The sequence below is a fragment of the Lithobates pipiens genome, unplaced genomic scaffold (assembly GCF_037356315.1).
Source record: "Lithobates pipiens isolate NorthernLeopardFrog02 unplaced genomic scaffold, aLitPip1_a1.2 Scaffold_18, whole genome shotgun sequence".
NCBI classification, from domain to species: Eukaryota; Metazoa; Chordata; class Amphibia; order Anura; family Ranidae; genus Lithobates; species Lithobates pipiens.
The window spans coordinates 553,638,951-553,663,506 of record NW_027507758.1 but is presented as its reverse complement, the minus strand read 5'-3'; the positions used below and the strand labels follow the sequence as shown (position 1 = coordinate 553,663,506).

Genomic DNA, 24,556 nt, shown 5'->3' with positions numbered 1-24,556 from the left:
AGGCAGCAATTGAGATTCGTTGCCAGTGGTTACAGCATATCATTACTGCTTACTGACTGGTTGCTAGAGGTTACAGCACACTACGAGTCACTGATTAGTTGCTAGAAGTTACAGCAAATGATTTCTGCTTCTTAATCGGTTGCTAGAAATTACTTTATAGTATTACTGCTCACTGGTTGCTAGAGGTTACAGCACATCATCTCCTCACTGCAGGGGGGCATGATCTACATATGAATGCCACCTTTACTTACATATCAATACCCAGCACCTCAGTGTGAAAGACCTGTGTAGTGTGGGGGCCGAGGAACTGTATACAGTGCTGAGATGGGAAAGGAGCAATGTCAAGTGACCTGCCAGGGGTCCCTCTCCTCTGATTCTCCAACGGTAATCACTGTCCTCTCATGTAAAGAGGAACTCAAAACTCTTAAGCCACTTTGGGTATCTTGGCATGTAGTGGGTGTTTCTGCATGCACGGTTGAAGTGGTGGGTGGTAATACGGGGGTCCAGGCCAACTTTTGCATCGGGGCCCACAAGCTTCAAGGTATGCCTTGTGTGGTGCGACCGCTATTTACATAAGTATGCAGGACCTACATGCACGTTTACATTTGTGCATGAGCATGGGTGTATGGGGCGCTTACATATTTTTTTTTTTTTTTTTGGATGAACTTTATTGCTATCACAAGGGATTAACAACATTCATGGTCTGTGACATATCCAGTTTTTAAGCCCATATCTCTCCTTTTGCCTCCAAAGCATGTGATCAAAGCAAGATCAGTTTGATCAGATGCTGTACAAACCAGTAATGGCTTCTAATCAAAACAAAAGTAATGTAACAGAAGAGGGGAAGAAACTCTTTCACAGTGATTGCGATTAGAGCCGTTATATTGGTAGCGGGCTCCCCGATGGGACAGGAGAGCCCGGTAAAGGTGGAGGGGGTCCCCCTTGCTCCATCTGTAAAAATGACCGAGAGGCTGTAGAGCCAATTGGACCATTTTTCCCCAAATAGCGAAACACTCAGAGAAAAAGGATAATACCAAGACCATTGTTGTAGCTGCACTGATCCTGATCCTTGCTGAGCTTGAATCCATGTATGACTGGCTTTAGTTTGCCTCTATAGATACCCTGTGCTGTTATTCCAGGTATAACAAGCCCCTGTGCACAAATGGCATCCCACACTGTGTATTTTTGGCCCAGGGATGACATCTAGCACCGTGTGTCATGGGCGCACAGATCAGGTGGCACACCGGATATGGCAATGGTACACTCATGAAAGGAGGAAGGGAAAAGGGAAGTCTATTATAAAACATTTTCAGATGGGCATTCCAATCAGGTCCACCTATCAGTTTTTACGGCTGACTTGATTGGAAGGTCCATTCATCCCTATGGACAAGCAGCTGTACACAGACTTGTGTCCATTTACACCCGCCTACCCCTGGGTTCGATCAGGCCCTTAAAAACAAAGCGTAGAGGACTCTCTCTTGAGTTTAAGGTGAAGCGGTTCCTACTGAACTGTCCGAGATTCAAACCATGTATGGGCAGGCTGATTGCACCCAAGCTTATTGATCAATCCACTTGTGTACAACTAGCCTGTTTGATTTTTCATGAGATCATTGCTAGAGGTTAAGCAATAATCACTGTGGCTCTCCCCATGAGGAGAACACAATAGCTCCACGGGATGGATTCCCCCATCAACATCAGTGTTGATGGGGGAATGCACCTATTTTCTTTCCTGCAACCACAGGTTGAAAATCTAACCATCTATGGCTGGCTTAACAGTCATCGGAGTTGCACCTGCTCTGACTAGATGGAGGTTGGAATCAGACCTGTGTTCCGGTGCATTGTGTTTAGAACGAATAAAAGAAAAAAAAATTCTTACACACACTATTTATTTTTATTTCATTTTATTAAATGTTTTTCACAATATAACAATAAAGTATATACATAATTTCTTCTGCCATGATGCACCACAATGCATGGTAGTGCGTTGAACTGCATTGTGTTGAATTGTACTGCATGTGTGTTGGAAGTGCATTTGGTCAATGTGTTGGGGTACCATTGACGATGGATGGCACTGCACCACACTGATGCTTGTAACGTGAATTAAAAAAACATAGGTTGGGGTAATGCACATTTACCACAACACAATGGTGTGATTTTGCACTAAAGCATGGCAGTTCACAGAACCATCCAAAACACAAATTTCCCCAGCATACTTACCAGCTAGCCAGCATAATATAACGAAAAAAAGGCTAAACTGTTTCTGCAATTTACATTGGATGCAAATATATGTGAAGCCGCACTGCCACGTCAAGGCCCCTCTGGAAAGTGCGGTCCCTAACTATAATGTTTCTAAATTGAGAAATATATAGGAAGAAATAAATAGAGTGTCTAAACTAGTTACAATTTTTTTTTAAAAACAGAGGTTTTTGTTATATATTTGCATTCATAAGTGAAGCTACATAGAGCTCCCAGGGATCCCATTGGATCTTCCTTGTGGCTTGTGCTTGGTCACAGTGAGACCTCGTATGATTGGGATTTCTGTGTCCCTCTAATGTAATGTTTCCAGGGTATATGCCTGTTAACCCTCTAAGTCTTAGGTGCTCGCAGTGATACTGGTGTTAGGTTTAGAAAGTCTCTAGCACTCAAAAAGATTATTTCCACTTATTGTGAAAAAATTTCATATTATTCCAGCCACTGTTTTATTGCTGGTTTGATAGTACCAGAAAATAAAAAAAAACTGGCCTCCAACCTCCCCTTATAGCCAGTCCAACACACACCTAAAAAGTATCAGCCTCCCGCCTGCAAAAAAACCCTGTGTCACTCCTGGAGCCTGAACGGCCCACTTTGATGGAGCCAGAACGGGGGTGTCACACTCTCCTGGAGCCTGAAAAGGCCCATTCTTCTGGAGCCAAACTGGCCCATTCTTCTAGAGCCTGAACGGCCCGCTCTGATGGAGCCTGAACAGCCCTCTCTGATGGATCCTGAACGGCACAGTCTGATGGAGCCTGAACGGCCCGCTCTGATGGAGCCTGAATGGCACAGTCTGATGGAGCCTGAACGACCCGCTCTGATGGATCCTGAACGGCACAGTCTGATGGAGCCTGAACCGCCCGCTCTGATGGAGTCTGAACGGGGGTGTCACACTCTGATGGAGCCTGAACGGGGGTGTCACACTCTGATGGAGCCTGAACGGGAGTGACACGTGCTGATGGAGCCTGAACGGGGGTGTCACACGCTGATGGAGCCTGAACGGGGGTGTCACATGCTGATGGAGTCTGAACGGGGGTGTCACACTCTGATGGAGCCTGAAAGGGGGTGTCACACGCTGATGGAGCCTGAAAGGGGGTGTCACACTCTGATGGAGCCTGAAAGGGGGTGTCACACTCTGATGGAGCCTGAAAGGGGGTGTCACACTCTGATGGAGCCTGAACGGGGATGACACGCGCTGATGGAGCCTGAACGGGGGTGTCACACGCTGATGGAGCCTGAACGGGGGTGTCACACTCTGATGGAGCCTGAAAGGGGGTGTAACACTCTGATGGAGCCTGAACGGGGGTGTCACATTCTCCTGGAGCCTGAAAAGGCCCATTCTTCTGGAGCCAAACTAGCCCATTCTTCTAGAGCCAGAGAAGCCCACTCTTCTGGAGCCTGAATCTCCCAATCGTCTGGAACCTGATCGGCCCAATCCCCTGAAGCCTGAATCTCCCATTCTTCTGAAACCTGATCGGCCCAATCTCCTGGAGCCTGAATCTCGCACTCTGATGGAGCCTGAATCTCGCACTCTGATGGAGCCTGAACTTCGCACTCTGATGGAGCCTGAACTTTGCACTCTGATGGAGCCTGAACTTCGCACTCTGATGGAGCCTGAACTTCGCACTCTGATGGAGCCTGAACTTCGCACTCTGATGGAGCCTGAACCTCGCACTCTGATGGAGCCTGAACCTCGCACTCTGATGGAGCCTGAACCTCGCACTCTGATGGAGCCTGAACCTCGCACTCTGATGGAGCTTGAATGGGGGTGTCGCACTCTGATGGAGCCTGAACCTTGCACTCTGATGGAGCCTGAATGGGGGTGTCGCACTCTGATGGAGCCTGAATGGGGGTGTCGCACTCTGATGAAGCCTGAACGGGGGTGTCGCACTCTGATGGAGTCTGAACGGGGTTGTCGCACTCTTCTGGAGTCTGAACGTGGGCGACACACTTTTCTGGAGTTTGAACAATTTCTTCCAACTTGTTGGCAATCTTCACTCCCAAAAATTCTGCACCCCTCCCATTTAAGTGCAGTCTATCCCTTCCATAGAGCCGGGAAGCGACTGCAAAGTCAGACCAGTTCTCCATGAAGCCAAACTCCTCTTCTCTGCACCAGTTCTTCAGCCACTTGTTAAGCTCTCTAAGCTCCTGCTGCCTTTCTGGTGTGGCTTTAGGTACAGGCAGTATTTCTGAAAATACTGCTTTGGAGGTCCTTTTTTTCAACATAATCCCTATGTCCTTGAAATCATTTTGTAGACTGCTCCATCTTCCTCTAACTTGGTCATTTGTACCAATATGTACCAAGACAGCTGGGTCCTCTCCAGGCCCACGCAACAATCTTTCCATCCGATCTGCAATGTCCCGAACCCGAGCGCCTGGTAAACAACATACTGTTCGTAGTTGAGGGTCTTTGTGACAGATTGCCCTCTCTGTCCCTCTAATAATTGAGTCCCCTACCACCAGTATCTGCCTATTCTTTCTTGTAGCCTTGCCCCCATCTTTACTGGAGGAAATGTTCCCATGGTTCACCTGACATTTTGGTTGAGTCTCAATGTCGGGTACAGTCCCAATATGCACATGACACTCTTCTGGACTTTGCACACGAGCAACACGCTCTTCTGTAGTCTGAGCGGCGGCGGCGCACCCTTTTGGAGTCTGAGCGGCGGCTGCGCGCCCTTTTGGAGTCTGAGCGGCAGCGGCGCGCCCATTTGTAGTCTGAGCGGCAGTGGCGCGCCCTTTTGGAGTCTGAGCGGCGGCGGCTCGCCCTTTTGGAGTCTGAGCGGCGGCGGCTCGCCCTTTTGGAGTCTGAGCGGCGGCTCGCCCTTTTGGAGTCTGAGCGGCGGTGCGCCCTTTTGGAGTCTGAGCGGCGGTGGTGCGCCCATTTGGAGTCTGAGCGGCGGCGGCGCGCCCATTTGGAGTCTGAGCGGCGGCGGCGCGCCCATTTGGAGTCTGAGCGGCGGCGGCGCGCCCATTTGGAGTCTGAGCGGCGGCGGCGCGCCCATTTGGAGTCTGAGCGGCGGCGGCGGCGCGGCCATTTGGAGTCTGAGCGGCGGCGGCGCGCCCATTTGGAGTCTGAGCAGCGGCGGCGCGCCCATTTCGAGCCTGAGCGGCGGCGGCATGCCCTCTTGGAGTGTGAGCGGCGGCGGCGCGCCCATTTCGAGTCTGAGCGGCGGCGGCGCGCCCATTTGAAGTCTGAGCGGCGGAGGCACACCCTTTTGGAGTCTGAGCGGCGGCGACGCGCCCTTCTGGAATCTGAGCGGCAGCGGCGCGCCCTTTTGGAGTCTGAGCGGTGGCGACGCTCCCTTTTGGAGTCTGAGCGGCGGCGGCGCGCCCTTCTGGAATCTGAGCGGCGGCGGCTCGCCCTTCTGGAGTCTGAGCGGCGGCGGCACGCTCTTCTGGAGTCTGAGCGGCGGCGGCGGCACGCTCTTCTGGAGTCTGAGCGGCGGCGGCGCGCTCTTCTGGAGTCTGAGAGGCGGCGGCGCTCTCTTCTGGAGTCTGAGCGGCGGCGGCACGCTCTTCTGGAGTCTGAGCGGCGGCGGCGCGCTCTTCTGGAGTCTGAGCGGCGGTGGCGCGCTCTTCTGCAGTCTGAGCGGCGGCGGCGCGCTCTTCTGGAGTCTGAGCGGCGGCGGCGCGCTCTTCTGCAGTCTGAGCGGCGGCGGCGCGCTCTTCTGCAGTCTGAGCGGCGGCGGCGCGCTCTTCTGCAGTCTGAATGTGGACGAAACTCTCTTCTGCAGTCTGAGTGTCCCTTTCAATACTGCTCACTGTGGCAGGCCTGCCGTGTGAGCTGTGTCTGCAGTAGATCTCGCCTTCATCTGCAATAAAACCAGAGGAATTTGATTTAGCATCTTTACCTACATTTCATATATTTTTCTTTATACAACATCAAATTATGAAGAAAAAAATTCAAAGCTCCACTTCCAGGGAGAAATAGTAAACCCGACATGACAGTGACATAGGAAAAACTGCTATTGGCTTTTGTATAAAAATGCTGATTGCCTGGCAGTTATGCTGACCCACTAAAATTCCATGATTGGAAGTTTGGAAGCCAACAACAAGTATTTTTAGCAGTATAATAAAAAAGCATTTCCCAAACATAGGTAATTGCTGTGGGCACATTGTGTGGGCTGCTAAGCAATTACATGGTGTTGATCACGTGGTGGAGTGTCGGATCATTTTATCAACTGAATATCTATCATAGAGATACTACCCAATATTAATATCACAACTTATAGACTCTCTCTGTTTTTTCATATTTATTGTTTGCACATTGCTACTTACTGGGTGTGTAATATATATGTGTATTGTTTATGTTATCACATTACCTAGCGCCACTATTTACTTTTAACCTATGTTTGGTAGATGCTGTTTTATTATAGCATTTCTTTTAAAGTGGCTGCTCTATATGTATCAGGTTTGTCTTTGGCGCAGTGATAAGATCTTAGGTAGCGGCTCATTGTGATCTGGTTGTGTATTATTTTTAGCAGTATGATGTTGCACTTTCATAGTTAAATGAGTGGGCAGGTCACAAAGGAAATTGTGACAGGAAGTAGTGGTGCCACCTGCCTGGCTGTACATTGTGGCAGGGGTTTGTGAAACATCAGACCAGCTAAGCAGGGGCTTTGTTGAGTGGCAGTTTTGTCAAGAAAGTGTGTCATTATCAGCCCTGAGATCAGAACACCACAGCAGCAAATGGAACTCCCTACATCTGAAAGAAATCTGGAGACATAAAAGAAATACTTTCCCTGGCCCCATTAGTTCAGCGGGGAGGGGAGTGTGTGTTTGTGTGTTGGGGGGCACTGCAGAAAGGAGACAATTTCTTCACATTCAGGCTGAGAGCTCTGCTGTTTCTTATAATTGAGATAAAATCCCAGCCTCTTTTATATCAATCTACCGGATTCCTCTGGTGAATTTATATACAAGAGGCTGGGATTGAAGAATCGGCTCCGGTGAGGACAGCTGTGGATGTTTGGACAGGTAAGTGTCTCTATATTAAAAGTTAGCAGCTATAGTATTTGTAGCTGCTGACTTAAAAATGTTTTGGGGTAGACTGGAGCGCCTCTTTAAAGTCCCACACCTTGCAAAACCTTGGGATCAGTGGACATGCGTCCTACAAGTGTGTTTTTTTTATTTTCTTTAGCCATGACAATTTCAGTTCTCTTATATGGGTTCAATTAAAGTGCTTATAAAGGCAGAGGGATTTTATCTTGCTGCATTTCTAAAAAAATAAAAAATAAATGTATGCATGCATCTCCCCCCCAGCCCCCCGCCCCCCTAGGCTCTCTTGCTCCTCACTGGCTCAGTAAAAAAAAAGAAATAATAATAATAGGCCAAAAAAGCCAATGCTGTAAAAAAAACACACTATTGCAAAAATGTTGAAAAACTCACTGCAAAGCTACTGCCATTTTTATAACATTATTATAACGTCCGGTGTGCATGAGGAAGCTTTACCATCACTGTAATGTATGGCATTGGTTTAACCACTTAAGCCCTGGACCAATTGTCAGCCTAAGGACCAGAGGTCTTTTTACAATTTTGCACTGCACTGCTTTAACTGGCAATTGCACGGTCATGCAATGTTGTACCCAAACAAAATTTGCGTCCTTTTCTTGCCACAAATAGAGCTTTCTTTTGATGGTATTTGATTGCCTCTGCGATTTTTATTTTTTACGATATAAATGGAAAAAGACTGAAAATTTTGAAAGAAAAAAAGATATTTTCTACTTTTTGTTATAAGAAAAATCGAATAAACTCAATTTCAGTCATACATTTAGGCCAAAATGTATTCAGCCCCATGTCTTTAGTAAAAAAAAGTCATTAAGCGTATATTTATTGGTTTGTGCAAAAGTTATAGCGTCTACAAACTAGAGTACATTTTCTGGAATTTACACAGCTTTTAATTTATGACTGCCTATCTCATTTCTTGAGGTGCTAAAATGGCAGGGCAGTACAACCCCCCCCATGACCCCATTTTGGAAAGTTGAAACCCCAAGAAAATTGCTGAGGGGCATGTTGAGACCATTGAATATTTTTTTTTTTTTGTCCCAAGTGATTGAATAATGACACAAACAAAAAAGTTTGCAAAAAGTTGTCACTAAATGATATATTGCTCACAATGCCATAGTTATATGTGGAATTTCACCCCAAAATATATTCTGCTGCTTCTCCTGAGTACGGGGATACCACATATGTGGGACTTTTTGGGAGCCTAGCCGCGTACGGGACCCCGAAAACCAATCACCGCCTTCAGGATTTCTAAGGGTGCAAATTTTTGATTTCACTCCTCACTACCTATCACAGTTTCGAAGGCCATAAAATGCCAAAATAGCACAAAACCCCCCCAAATGACCCCATTTTGGAAAGTAGACACCCCAAGCTATTTAATGAGAGGCATGTTGAGTCCATGAAATATTTTATATTTTGCCACAAGTTGCGGGAATATTACAAACTTTTTTTTGTGCACGAAGTTGTCACTAAATGATATATTGCTCACACATGCTATGGGCATAAGTGAAATTACACCCCAAAATAAATTCTGCTGGGGATACCACATGTGGGGGACTTTGTGGGAGCCTAGCCGTGTACCGTAAAACGCTACCAAAAAAAACTGTTAGCGATGGCAGGGATCAGGCCTGACTCTGCAAACGCTGCAGTTATGTGTTTAGTGTTTTGTAAGTGACAGTGATCAATCGATACTGCACTTGGGTGGGCTGGGCGGAGGGGCAAAACGCAGGTGCTAGCAGGTATCTGGGCTGGTCCCGCTAACAATGCTTTTTTTGTCGATTTGTGTGCCTATGTGTACCTACGTGTCAGTGTAGTGATTGGTGCACACTTACTATGTCCTCTCCTCGCAGTCCGGTCAAAAAGACCGCCCCGAGGAGAGTGAAATCGTAAACACAGGGAGGGGAAGCTTCTCATTCGCCAGGAGCGATGGAGAGGGGATGGCCAGAAACCAACGGCCATCCCCTCATCCTGGATCGCTCCTGAAGCGAAACGGACCGCCGCAGCCAGTGGGAGGGGGTCCGATCGGACCCCCCACACGCTGTAAGGCAGGCATGTACGGGTATGTGCTTGTGCCCATACATGCCATTCTTCCGACGTATAATTACATGCGGTGGTCCTAAAGTGGTTAATTATCTGCGTCTTGTAGAACGACTCCTATTGTAAATGAAAATATATTCTCCGCCTACAATGGCTTGCTACAGTTTCTGTGGAATATTTTTTTGACATTTTGGGAACTATGTATATGTGTTATGTAGGTAACAAGGGGTTAAACATGTATGTGGGGGTCTTTTCTTCCCATATTATAAATCTCTGCCATCTTGCTGGGTGGCATTGAGGTCATCAGTCCAGCCTGTAATAAGTAGCATGCAAGGCTTGTTCAAAAAAAAAAGGCAGTTAGTAGGTGACAGTTGGAAAAAGAGGGGGGGGGGGGACTTGGCTCGGGGTAAACATATCTAAAAATAGCTGCTTTCTCCTCTTTAAAATAAATCCTCAGACTGGTGTTTACAAGACAAAAGACAGCAATGTCTATGGCCAGCCCTATACATGTGTACATAGGTTTAGTCTACTGAAAATTTTAAAAAGGGATTGAAGACTTTTCTTTTTAGCAAATGTTTTTGAATTAAGTTATTTGTCTGTTTTTTTATTGTAACTGTGTAGCACTTTGAGGTCTTTTGATGGAAAGTGCATTATAAATAACATTTATTATTATTATTATTATTATTATATGGGGGTGCCACTGTCATCAATGGGAGGAAAAAGAATCCAATGAAAGTATTTTGTATTTATCAATATCCATGAAACTTACCAGCCCTGCGTTTTTTGTCCCACTGTGGTCCATTGGCTTTACAGCCGGCATCAAAACATCCGATAACGGATCTGAAACAGCGACGTACAAATCGCACTGCCCTCCGCATTTTGGTGGGCTTCTTGAATAGGGGATCTGCAAGCTGTATATTGATCTCTCCTTCCATAGCTGGGCTTCCTTTGGTTGGTTTCTCAATATTGTTTTGAGAAACAATCTGTTTACTTGTAATTTGTCTCATTATGAAGAATAATAAGACACGCTTTAAGTCTGAGAAATTGCAATAAAACTGAATCGAATAAATCCAAATCCAATCAAACAGCAAGAGAAAGCTGGACAGAGATGTCTTCACTGTACAGCAAACAACTCACAACTGATGCCAGAAGAGCCCAGAGCAGCCTTATATTAGAGCAGGTGATGACATCATAGAGGTCGTTTTTTTTAACTGACGATTTTTCTTAACGGCTTTTGTTGCCATGGTTACCAAAGCTTCCTATACACAGTGATGGGCTGTGGGGGATGGGCTGTGAGGGAGAGCACAGACACACCAATAGAGGACTATGATTGGGCAGTATTAATGGTAGCAATATGATGGGGCAGTTTTGATAGGGCAGTTTTGATGGTGGCAATAGGAGGAGGCAATTTTGATGGGAAAAAGAGGGGGGGGACTTGGCTCAGGGTAAACAGATCTAAAAATAGCTGCTTTCTCCTCTTTAAAATAAATTCTCAGACTGGTGTTTACAAGACAAAAGACAGCAATGTCTATGGCCAGCCCTATACATGTGTACATAGGTTTAGTCTACTGAAAATTTTAAAAAGGGATTGAAGACTTTTCTTTTTAGCAAATGTTTTTGAATTAAGTTATTTGTCTGTTTTTTTATTGTAACTGTGTAGCACTTTGAGGTCTTTTGATGGAAAGTGCATTATAAATAACATTTATTATTATTATTATTATTATTATTATTATATGGGGGTGCCACTGTCATCAATGGGAGGAAAAATAATCCAATGAAAGTATTTTGTATTTATCAATATCCATGAAACTTACCAGCCCTGCGTTTTTTGTCCCACTGTGGTCCATTGGCTTTACAGCCGGCATCAAAACATCCGATAACGGATCTGAAACAGCGACGTACAAATCGCACTGCCCTCCGCATTTTGGTGGGCTTCTTGAATAGGGGATCTGCAAGCTGTATATTGATCTCTCCTTCCATAGCTGGGCTTCCTTTGGTTGGTTTCTCAATATTGTTTTGAGAAACAATCTGTTTACTTGTAATTTGTCTCATTATGAAGAATAATAAGACACGCTTTAAGTCTGAGAAATTGCAATAAAACTGAATCGAATAAATCCAAATCCAATCAAACAGCAAGAGAAAGCTGGACAGAGATGTCTTCACTGTACAGCAAACAACTCACAACTGATGCCAGAGGAGCCCAGAGCAGCCTTATATTAGAGCAGGTGATGACATCATAGAGGTCGTTTTTTTTAACTGACGATTTTTCTTAACGGCTTTTGTTGCCATGGTTACCAAAGCTTCCTATACACAGTGATGGGCTGTGGGGGATGGGCTGTGAGGGAGAGCACAGACACACCAATAGAGGACTATGATTGGGCAGTATTAATGGTAGCAATATGATGGGGCAGTTTTGATAGGGCAGTTTTGATGGTGGCAATAGGAGGAGGCAATTTTGATGGGAAAAAGAGGGGGGGGGACTTGGCTCAGGGTAAACAGATCTAAAAATAGCTGCTTTCTCCTCTTTAAAATAAATTCTCAGACTGGTGTTTACAAGACAAAAGACAGCAATGTCTATGGCCAGCCCTATACATGTGTACATAGGTTTAGTCTACTGAAAATTTTAAAAAGGGATTGAAGACTTTTCATTTTAGCAAATGTTTTTGAATTAAGTTATTTGTCTGTTTTTTTATTGTAACTATGTAGCACTTTGAGGTCTTTTGATGGAAAGTGCATTATAAATAACATTTATTATTATTATTATTATTATTATTATTATTATTATTATTATTATATGGGGGTGCCACTGTCATCAATGGGAGGAAAAAGAACCCAATGAAAGTATTTTGTATTTATCAATATCCATGAAACTTACCAGCCCTGCGTTTTTTGTCCCAGCGTGGTCCATTGGCTTTACAGCCGGCATCAAAACATCCGATAACGGATCTGAAACAGCGACGTACAAATCGCACTGCCCTCCGCATTTTGGTGGGCTTCTTGAATAGGGGATCTGCAAGCTGTATATTGATCTCTCCTTCCATAGCTGGGCTTCCTTTGGTTGGTTTCTCAATATTGTTTTGAGAAACAATCTGTTTACTTGTAATTTGTCTCATTATGAAGAATAATAAGACACGCTTTAAGTCTGAGAAATTGCAATAAAACTGAATCGAATAAATCCAAATCCAATCAAACAGCAAGAGAAAGCTGGACAGAGATGTCTTCACTGTACAGCAAACAACTGACTTCTGATGCCAGAGGAGCCCAGAGCAGCCTTATATTAGAGCAGGTGATGACATCATAGAGGTTTTTTTTTCAACTGACGATTTTTCTTAACGGCTTTTGTTGCCATGGTTACCAACGCTTCCTATACACAGTGATGGGCTGTGGGGGAGAGCACAGACACACCAATAGAGGACTATGATGGGGCAGTATTAATGGTAGCAATATGATGGTGCAGTTTTGATGGTGGCAATAGGAGGAGGCAATTTTAATGGGGCAGTTTTTTTTATATGTATAGAGGACTGTGAAACTGGATTAAAGTTATTATTATAAAGCCCTCTATTTTAAGGCATAGTGATAGGTTGAGTGGTCAGAGTTGATATTGATTATGTATATGTCGACACACGAAAGAAAATAAAAAGAAAAAATCGTGACTAAAAAAAGTCGAAGTGAGGGTGTAGTGTATCTTCTAGAATGTCCTTGCCACATTCAATACATGGGAAGAACAAAAAGAGAACTCTGGAAGAGATTAAGAGAGCATGTTGAAAATATTAAAAAGGGTTTTGATAAATATAACCCTTGAGACACTATGCAAAGTTTCATAAAAAAGACCCCTCATCTTTATTAATTTGTGGTATTCAAAAATACAAGCCCCATTGGAGAGGTGATAATAAAATTATTAGGATTAGCCAAGCTGAATCCTGATGGATTCATGAATTATGCACTTTAACAGCTTTTGGACATAACGTTGACTTTGATCTTAATTGTTTTATTTCTAATTATTAATTCAAGATTTTTGGGCATTTTATTAATATTAATGAATTTTTTATATTTTTCTATATCCACTTATATATATATAGATAGCATTGGGGTTAGATGTACTTCACTGATGAGGGGTTTTGTCCTCTCCCCCCTCCCCCTACTGCTTTTTTTTTTTTTTTTCGGTATTAATTTCCCAATTGATTGGTCCAGTCAAAACCAACGTTATGGCCAGTTATGAGATAGTTAAAATATAGCTATGGTATAGTTGTACTTTTTATCATAATATTGCTATGTATTTGAATGACTAGATGAACACAGTTAGCATTGCCTGTATAAAATGATGTAGTATGGCATTTAACCACAAGATGGCAGTGTCTGTGGAGCGATATATTTAGAATGTTATTTTACACTTATTTATGTGGAGAAAGTTATAACAATTACTTTGTAATTTTAGTAATGTTATTAGTAGATGTGGAAGTAATTTGAATATGCTTTTATTTTCAAGTTGTATCAGGAAGCTAGTAGTATTAAGGTATGGGGTGGTTGTTGTTTTGAGTTGCTATAGCCGCCCGCCCTATTTAAACTTCATCAACACCTGACTCCTTGACCCTTTGAAAAAGTCACGTGTCTGTGACGCAACGTGTCAGGGAGGAGCCAGGTGTCACGATCGTCACTTCCGGTCGCGGCTGAGACCGAAAGTTCCCTTTTTTACAAGCGCAAGATTCCGTTTTTTAATGTGAGTGGATATTTTACATTATTTTATTAAAGTTTACATTTCTACACATGAGAGTCCCCTTTCTTTCCCCCATGATCGTTGGTATTTTGGATTTTATTGTGAGGCTGAACGAATCATCTATAAGGAGCCAAATCAGCAATTTCCCCTACAAGTGTGTTGGACCCTGAGGGGTCTTGTATTGAGGTGAGAGGCTGGGGGAAACGGGGGGTGCTCTGGTGGAGCACTGAAGGTGGACTGTCTCTCTCTTTTTGTGAAGCATGTCTGCATCTGTGACAACACTGCATGACTATTAGATATACTGTCACATTTGGATATCGAGCTACTGAATAGCACTGGAACATTTGTTTGAACACTTGTATTTGCACATGGACTTTTTTATTTTTATGTTTTTCTTCTTCTTTTTTAGCCATTTTTGTATTGTGATTCAGTCACATATTGTTTGCGATATTTGCACATTTCATGTCATTTGGATGTATCACTTTTTATATATGTGATTTTGCACTTTTTAAATATTATACACTACTGTGTTTTGCACGTTTATGGATGCACAGTGTTTTTACATTTGCACATTTATGTACGTATTTATTACAGTTATTGATTTGTGTCACATAATAGGTGGTGTATTTTAAAAGGCAGCGCTACATACCTTTTTTTACATATATATATATTTATATTTATTAACCACATGCCCTCTGGCAGATTTACTCCCCTTCATGACCAGATCATGTTTTGCAATACGGCACTGCACTACTTATTTTAACTGACAATTGCGTGGTCATGCAACGCTGTATGCAAATAAAATGTATGTCTTTTTTTGCCACATAAATAGAGCTTTCTTTTGGTGGGATTTGATCAACTCTGCAGTTTTACATTTTTTTGCACTATATACAAAAAGAGACTAAATGAAGGAAAACAGCAGAGCTTCCTCTCATTTCAGAGCTTCCCCTTAAATCTAGAACAAGTGGACTTGCAGGGCACAGTATATTTGCCGTTAATAAATCAACCTCATTGTGTCTACAATAAAATTTCTGCCTGCTCTTATTTTTTTTTAAAGAGAAGTTCCAGCCTGTATAAATAAAAAAAAATGAAAAGTCAGGAACAGGGTTGCCATCCTCCTACAGTATTTTTTACTGACAAAACATGGAAAATTTACTGGCGGAGCACATTTTTTACTGGCATAAGAAATTACAGAACTCCTATTGAAAACTAAAACAGTGCATATTTGAACAGTATAAACATATATGAAAACACTGACAATACCTATACCAAAGTCATTTGTTTGATTTACACTTATAAAGTCAACACAGCATGAAAATATCAGCCCCTGATATATAGGCCTCTTTCACGCGACTGATACGCTCAAGTCCGCCTTTTTTCAGGTGGACCTGAACGGATGCTCCATAGAGGTGTATGGAGCGTCGGATGTCAGCGGTGACATGTCCGATGACATCCGACCCGCTCTGATCCGAAAAAGTCTGAGGATCGGATCGGGTGACGATGGACTCTGCGGTCCGTCCTCATCCGATCCCCTATAGGGGAGAGCGGTGCTCGGACAGGTCCGTCCCTGCACGGTGTGCAGAGACAAACCTGTCCTCTGCCTGCTCAGTGGGGATCGACAGAGCGATCCCCGCTGAGCAAGCGGATGTCCACGGGGCAGATCAGCGCGGATCCTTTCCGTGTGAAAGAGCCGTTACTGGTAGATTTTTACAAACTGTCAGTAAATTTACTGGCGTTTGACAACCCTAGTCAGGAGCTACAAATAGTGTAGCTCATGAATGTTAACCACTTAAGCCCCAGACCACTTTTTGCGATTCGACACTGCGTCTCTTTAACTGACAATTGTGCGGTCGTGCGACATGGCTCCCAAACAAAATTGACGTCCTTTTTTCCCCACAAATAGAGATTTCTTTTGGTGGTATTTGATCACCTCTGTGGTTTTTATTTTTTGCGCTATAAACAAAAAAAGAGCAACAATTTTGAAAAAAAAGCATTATATTTTACATTTTGTTATAATATAAAAAATATTTTTTTTCCTCAGTTTAGGCCAATATGTATTCTTCTACATATTTTTGATAAAGAAAATCACAATAAGTGTTAACTAATTGGTTTGCGCAAAAGTTATAGCGTTTACAAAATAGGGGACAGTTTTATGGCATTTTTTTAAATAATTTTTTTTTTTTACTAGTAATGGCGGGGATCAGCGATTTTTATCGTGACTGTGACAATACAGCAGACACATTGGACATTTTTGACACCATTGTCATTTATACAGCAATCAGTGCTATACAAATGCACTGATTCCTGTCTAAATGACACTGACAGTGAAGGGGTTAATAGCTAGGTGGCAGTGTAGAGGTTAAGTGTGTCCTGGGGCGAGTTTCTAACTGTGGGGCGGTGTGGCTGTGTGTGACACGTCACTGATCACTCCTCCCGATCACTAGGCAGAACAGGTAGATGCTTGTTTACATTAGCATCTCCCAGTTCTTCCTTCCCATGAGACTATCGCGGGTATCCCCGCGGTGATCGAGTCCACGGGACTTGTGATCCGACTCACAGAGGTCTCAGCCAGCATGCACGCGATGGCGGCATGCACATGATGGCGTGGCCCCAAATTTAAAGGGACGTACAGGTATGCCCATTTGCCCATCCATGCCATTCTGCCAAAGTACATCAGCATGCGCCAGTTGGGAAGTGGTTAATATAAGGATACTTACCTGTAGTGGTATCCCGTGATGTCGGCACCCCTAGCCGATTTGTCCATCAGCTTTGGGTGCAGGAGCGGCATCCTTATAAGGGAAATAGGAAGTGAAGCCCTGCGGCTTCCCAGCCTGTTTCCTACTGTGCATGTGTGAGTTGCGCTGCCCTTATTGAAAGGTCCCACTCTCTTCTAGGACTTGTGTCTCCCAGAAGACAGCAGGGGGCGTAAAATTCAGTAGATCAACGCAATCAATGTGCAGCGATCTTATCCGGGAAGAGGGAGCGGGTACCTGGTTTTGACAAAAAGTGCCAAATATGGCAGTGGGGGTGGGGGGGGGCTGGTGTGAACAAGCAGAGCTTCCACTTTTGGGCTGAGCTCCACTTTAGACTTCAGTTCCAGTTTTAATTTGAGTATCGCTTAGGCTGACTTCACATTTGCGTGTCTGTTGTTTCCTGTGTTCTTTTGTTATTACCTTGGACAGGTATGTTTGTCATGCGTTGACGTGTGCTGAAACTCCCATGAAAAGCTCATGAAAAGCATCAGTGGATTCAAAACTCGGAATGTTTTCAGCCAATGCGTGTCAAGGCACTGCACAGATCTGAATTGGCAGAATCCTGGCTTGTTTACACTCGTGTTGCTCTCTGAAGAGCGATCAGTATTGGATTGATCTTTGGAGGGTGTTTAACAGGTGTTGAGGAGGCATTATGTTGCCTGTTTTACCCCCTAAAAACCCCACCGCCCCATTCAGTTGATTGAGTCTCATCTGTCAGTCGCTGTTGGCCGCCATGAGCGACAGTGCGGATAAATTTGGTTGCGCCGCAGTGGAAAGCATTGTGGCCATATGTACACCCCAATCCATTGCCTTTGCAGGTAGTAACGCTGCTCAGGTGTGTGTTTACAGTCCCCTAAATTCAAAGTGTAAATTTGCATTGCAAGTAGGGGGAAATAGTCCCCATCAACTCAAAACAACATGTCCATCTAAAGTCTAGAACACACTACTCATTTTTTCTTTCAGGGCTGAACAAAAAAAAACTGACAGCTCCAGAGGAGCCGATGTACTAACTAAGAGATGTTAGTACAGCTATCTCCCCTACTGTGCTATTGTGTTCTGACAGGGGGGACTGCCATGTCCCTTTAATAGAAGCTGGCCGCCTTCTGTTGGCTGCAGCACACGGACAGAGCGTCTGGCGGTTTCTAGTGGACCAAGCGATGCTGCCCACCATTCAGCCCATGTGTACGGGCATTAGACTCTTCTGTCTTACAGGGTGATGGTACATTATTATTATTATTATTATTATTATTATTATAATACATATTATTATATATATTTATATATATGAGATCTTGTACAATATATATAGTACATGATCTCACTGCAGAGTTGTCACGTTATAGGAAGTAGAAAAATATATGATCAATTGACAGGATCAACAGGTAACAGAAATACAATATATTGTCAAAAGTATTGTGACAGCTGCCTTTACACGCACATTAACTTGTTTTTTTTTTTGTTTTGTTTTTTCAAATAGCAATTTTTATTAGTCGTCATTGATTTTCAACAAAGGTAAAAAGCGTAACGTGAACGTACATGAACAAAAGCAAAATGTACACGACGGAAGTCCATTTAAGGTAGGAGCAAAATACAACAACCATAGTCATTGATACTACCGAAAATGTTACCGCACATCAACTTTAATGGCCTCCCAGTCTAAGGCTGGATTCACACCTACGCATTTTTATGTGCTTTTTGCATTTTGCTGATTTGCACTACAGATCGTGTTCCATAGGAAACCATGTTATATGGACTCTAGGGCAAATCTGCAAAATGCAAAAAGCACTAAAACTGTATAGGTGTGAATCCAGCCTTAGTCTGCAGGGTTCAGTATTGGGTTGGCCCACCCTTTGCAGTTATAACAGCTTCAACTCTTCTGGGAGGGCTGCCCACAAGGTTTAGGTGTGTGTCTATGGAAATGTTGGACCATTCTTCCAGAAGTGCGTTTGTGAGGTCAGGCACTGATGTTGGACGAGAAGGCTTGGAGTGCAGTCTCACCTCTAATATATCCCAAAGGTGTTCTATCGGGTTGAGGTCAGGACTCTGTGTAGTCCAGTCAAGTTCCTTCACCCCAAACTCACTCATGCATGTCTTTATGGACCTTGCTTTTTGCACTGGTCCAAATCATTTGGTAGAGGTGGGGGTTATGGTGTGGGTTTTTTTTCAGGAGTTGGGATTGGCCTCTTAGTTCCAGTGAAGGAATCTCTTAAGGCGTGAGCATACCAAAACATTTTGGACAATTTCTGCTCCCAGCTTTGTGGGAACAGTTTGAGGATGGCCCTTTCCTGTTCCAACTTGTCTGTGCACCAGTGCACAAACTTGACTGGCCTGCACAGAGTCCTGACCTCAACCTGATAGAACACCTTTGGGATGAATTAGAGTGGAGACTGCGAGCCAGGTCTTCTCATCCAACATCAGTGCCTGACCTCACAAATGCTCTTCTGGAAAAATGGTCAAACATTCCCATAGACACACTTCTAAACCTTGTGCACAGCCTTCCCAGAAGACTTGAAGCTGTTATAGCTGCAAAGGGTGGGCAACGCAATACTGAACCCTACGGACTAAGACTGGGATGTCATTAAATGTCATGTGTGTGTAAAGGCAGGCGCCCCAATGCCTTTACACACAGTTTATTCTGGGAACTCAGAAACAAATGCTGTTAATTCTGGAAATAGACGGCATCATGTATAGCATTTTTTATTTCAGTCATAGTTTCATTCATAGCTTTTACAAAGAAAACATTCTGACTGGGTTCTCTCTCCCTAACGAGCATACGTGTCATCACTCCATTAATTCCTATAGATGATCTGTACAGTACTCTTGGTAGCCACCAGTCACCCAGCAGAGTAGGAATCAGGGTGGATATAAATAAATGATTTTTTTTTTATCTGATTTTTTTTTTTATTTTTTTTAGCGATTTTTTTTTTTTTATATATATATATATATATATATATATCAATTTTTTTTTTAATAAAATGCTTTTGGGGTAAAAATCTAAAGATAATTTTCTATTTAGGATGCATTAATAATTTAGTTTATTCAGCATGAAATGGAGCTTAGTTATGTAGCATGAGGCTGTATATTCTGCAATATTTACATTTTTTGATAAACTCATTCAATGAATCCAAGCTCTGCAAGCTGAGATAACAGGCACTGCATTGATGTATTCACAGTAACCAGGCGATAAAACAAAATTCAGGAATATTCCTTTATCCCATTATTTTGCAAATCTATGTACACTACAAACTGTATGATTGAATAGGCTCAGATATCACTGATTTACTAACCTGACAGCTTATTATTCTAAATAAGAAACCTTCATTTTGTTTGCAAATATTAAAGATTCTAACTACCAATAAGTTCTTACGTTTAAAGAGCACCTGTCACTTCAGATCCATCATGGCAGCACTTGTTAGCGGGCATCCACTCACCTGCTGCCACCACGTCCCTCACCTTGTTGTGTCACTGCCACATCACCAGCTGTCCCATTAAAGTGAATGGGACTGTCAGTGAGTCAACAGCGGGTCAGAGGAGGAGCCACTGCGGGACAGAGATGACAGTTGCTGTTTAACCACTTGACATCCGTGCTATGGCTGAATGACGGCCACAGTGAATTCAAATCCACCCTGGTAGGAATCATCCATAGTAATGAATAGGGCCCCTGGGTGCATGCATGGTAGGAAGAGGACCTGGATGAGACACTTTCCTTGCAAAGGCTCTGTAGTGCCAATCAGGACTTACCAATGAGGACCATGGAAGTCGGAAGAATGGAAATTTACTAGGAAGACTGCAATTAATGAGATGGTTCTAAAGTTGTCCTTTAAGCAGGAAGTCTGAGCAACAAATAGTTTTCTGTGTTCTTTCTTTTTTATGTATTCTTTATTAAGGCCCCAATCAAATCTGATTACGTAGATTCATGCAGATTTATCCTATTCAAATTCAATGGGTGTGTCTGAATATGCGCTGCACAAGTATTTATGTGCATTTTTCAAGCATTTCTCTGCCTAACAACTAGGCTCCTTCTCCTCCTCCTGAAGCTTATAATACATATAAAAAATGCTTCAAAAACGCAAATATATGCGTTAAAACATACCAAAAATTCACTGGCAAATCTCTGGCAAAAATACGCTCTGCTCAGGTGTGAATGCAGCCTTGATGTATAATTAAAGACTTTTTTTTTTTTTTGGATAGTGTGGAGAGCAGGCATGTACCGGCCATCGGGATTACTGGGAGTTTCCCGGTGGGCCGATGGCTCAGTGGGCCACTCTGATGTAAGGGGGCTGCTGATGGGACACTCTGATGTAAAGGGGGTGCTGATGGGACACTCTGATGTAAGGGGCTGCTGATGGGACACTCTGATGTAAAGGGGGTGCTGATGGGACACACTGATGTAAGGGGCTGCTGATGGGACACTCTGATGTAAGGGGGCTGCTGATGGGACACTCTGATGTAAGGGGGCTGCTGATGGGACACTCTGATGTATGGAGGTGCTGGTAATGGGACACTCTGATGTAAGGGGGCTGGTAATGGGACACTCTGATGTAAGGGGGCTGGTAATGGGACACTCTGATGTAAGGGGGCTGGTAATGGGACACTCTGATGTAAGGGGGCTGGTAATGGGACACTCTGATGTAAGGGGGCTGGTAATGGGACACTCTGATGTAAGGGGGTGCTGATGGGACACTCTGATGTAAGGGGGCTGCTGATGGGACACTCTGATGTTAGGGTGTGCTGATGGGACACTCTGATGTAAGGGGGCTGGTAATGGGACACTCTGATGTAAGGGGGTGCTGATGGGACACTCTGATGTAAGGGGGTGCTGATGGGACACTCTGATGTAAGGGGGTGCTGATGGGACTCTCTGATGTAAGGGGGTGCTGATGGGACTCTCTGATGTTAGGGAGTGCTGATGGGACACTCTGATGTAAGGGGGCTGGTGATGGGACACTCTGATGTAAGGGGGCTGCTGATGGGACACTCTGATGTAAGGGGGCTGCTGATGGGACACTCTGATGTATGGAGGTGCTGTTAATGGGACACTCTGATGTAAGGGGGCTGGTAATGGGACACTCTTATGTAAGGGGGCTGGTGATGGGACTCTCTGATGTTAGGGGGTGCTGATGGGACACTCTGATGTAAGGGGGTGCTGATGGGACACTCTGATGTTAGGGAGTGCTGATGGGCCTCTCTGATGTAAGGGGGCTGGTGATGGGCCACTCTGATGTAAGGGGGCTGGTGATGGGACACTCTGATGTAAGGGGGCTGCTGATGGGACACTCTGATGTAAGGGGGGTGCTGATGGGACACTCTGATGTAAGGGGCTGCTGATGGGACACTCTGATGTAAGGGGCTGCTGATGGGACACTCTGATGTAAAGGGGGTGCTGATGGGACACTCTGATGTAAGGGGCTGCTGATGGGACACTCTGATGTAAAGGGGGTGCTGATGGGACACTCTGATGTAAGGGGCTGCTGATGGGACACTCTGATGTAAGGGGGCTGCTGATGGGACACTCTGATGTAAGGGGGCTGCTGATGGGACACTCTGATGTATGGAGGTGCTGGTAATGGGACACTCTGATGTAAGGGGGCTGGTAATGGGACACTCTGATGTAAGGGGGCTGGTAATGGGACACTCTGATGTAAGGGGGCTGGTAATGGGACACTCTGATGTAAGGGGGTGCTGATGGGACACTCTGATGTTAGGGAGTGCTGATGGGCCACTCTGATGTAAGGGGGCTGGTGATGGGCCACTCTGATGTAAGGGGGCTGGTGATGGGACACTCTGATGTAAGGGGTCTGCTGATGGGACACTCTGATGTATGGAGGTGCTGTTAATGGGACACTCTGATGTAAGGGGGCTGGTAATGGGACACTCTTATGTAAGGGGGCTGGTGATGGGACTCTCTGATGTTAGGGGGTGCTGATGGGACACTCTGATGTAAGGGGGTGCTGATGGGACACTCTGATGTTAGGGAGTGCTGATGGGCCACTCTGATGTAAGGGGGCTGGTGATGGGCCACTCTGATGTAAGGGGGCTGGTGATGGGACACTCTGATGTAAGGGGGCTGCTGATGGGACACTCTGATGTAAGGGGCTGCTGATGGGACACTCTGATGTAAGGGGGCTGCTGATGGGACACTCTGATGTAAGGGGGCTGCTGATGGGACACTCTGATGTATGGAGGTGCTGGTAATGGGACACTCTGATGTAAGGGGGCTGGTAATGGGACACTCTGATGTAAGGGGGCTGGTAATGGGACACTGATGTAAGGGGGTGCTGATGGGACACTCTGATGTAAGGGGGCTGCTGATGGGACACTCTGATGTTAGGGTGTGCTGATGGGACACTCTGATGTAAGGGGGCTGGTAATGGGACACTCTGATGTAAGGGGGCTGGTAATGGGACACTCTGATGTAAGGGGGTGCTGATGGGACACTCTGATGTAAGGGGGTGCTGATGGGACACTCTGATGTAAGGGGGTGCTGATGGGACTCTCTGATGTAAGGGGGTGCTGATGGGACTCTCTGATGTTAGGGAGTGCTGATGGGACACTCTGATGTAAGGGGGCTGGTGATGGGACACTCTGATGTAAGGGGTGCTGATGGGACTCTCTGATGTTAGGGGGTGCTGATGGGACACTCTGATGTTAGGGTGTGCTGATGGGACACTGATGTAATGGGGCTGGTAATGGGACACTCTGATGTAAGGGGACTGGTAATGGAACACTCTGATGTAAGGGGGTGCTGATGGGACACTCTGATGTAAGTTGGTGCTGATGGGACTCTCTGATGTAAGGGGGTGCTGATGGGACTCTCTGATTTAAGGGGGTGCTGATGGGACTCTCTGATGTAAGGGGGCTGGTGATGGGACACTCTGATGTAAGGGGGTGCTGATGGGACTCTCTGATGTTAGGGAGTGCTGATGGGACACTCTTATGTAAGGGGGCTGCTGATGGGACACTCTGATGTAAGGGGGCTGCTGATGGGACACTCTGATGTAAGGGGGCTGCTGATGGGACACTCTTATGTAAGGGGGCTGGTAATGGGACACTCTGATGTAAGGGGGCTGGTAATGGGACACTCTGATGTAAGGGGGCTGGTAATGGGACACTCTGATGTAAGGGGGTGCTGATGGGACACTCTGATGTAAGGGGGCTGCTGATGAGACACTCTGATGTACGGAGGTGCTGGTAATGGGACACTCTGATGTAAGGGGGCTGGTAATGGGACACTCTGATGTAAGGGGGCTGGTAATGGGACACTCTGATGTAAGGGGGCTGGTGATGGGACACTCTGATGTAAGGGGGTGCTGATGGGACTCTCTGATGTTAGGGGGTGCTGATGGGACACTCTGATGTTAGGGAGTGCTGATGGGACTCTGATGTTAGGGAGTGCTGATGGGACACTCTGATGTAAGGGGGCTGGTGATGGGACACTCTGATGTAAGGGGGTGCTGATGGGACTCTCTGATGTTAGGGGGCGCTGATGGGACTCTCTGATGTTAGGGAGTACTGATGGGACACTCTTATGTAAGGGGGCTGGTGATGGGACACTCTGATGTAAGGGGTGATGATGGGACACTCTGTTGTAAGGGGGTGCTGATGGGACACACTGATGTTAGGGGGCGCTGATGGGACACTCTGATGTTAGGGAGTGCTGATGGGACACTCTTATGTAAGGGGGCTGGTGATGGGACACTCTGATGTAAGGGGGTGCTGATGGGACTCTCTGATGTTAGGGTGTGCTGATGGGACACTCTGATGTAAGGGGGCTGGTAATGGGACACTCTGATGTAAGGGG

At 45.0% G+C, this 24,556-nt stretch overlaps 1 protein-coding gene across 9 annotated transcripts in view; it reads left to right on the top strand.

Moving 5' to 3' along the window:
- Positions 1-24,556, top strand: part of LOC143988956 (uncharacterized) — a 570,864-nt gene that overhangs the window by 476,537 nt on the left and 69,771 nt on the right. For all 9 annotated transcript variants that reach the window (XR_013276941.1, XR_013276942.1, XR_013276943.1 and 6 more), the window contains one exon: positions 18,233-18,332. The gene's annotated coding sequence lies outside the window, so the exon portion shown is untranslated. The remainder of the gene's footprint in view (positions 1-18,232; positions 18,333-24,556) is intronic.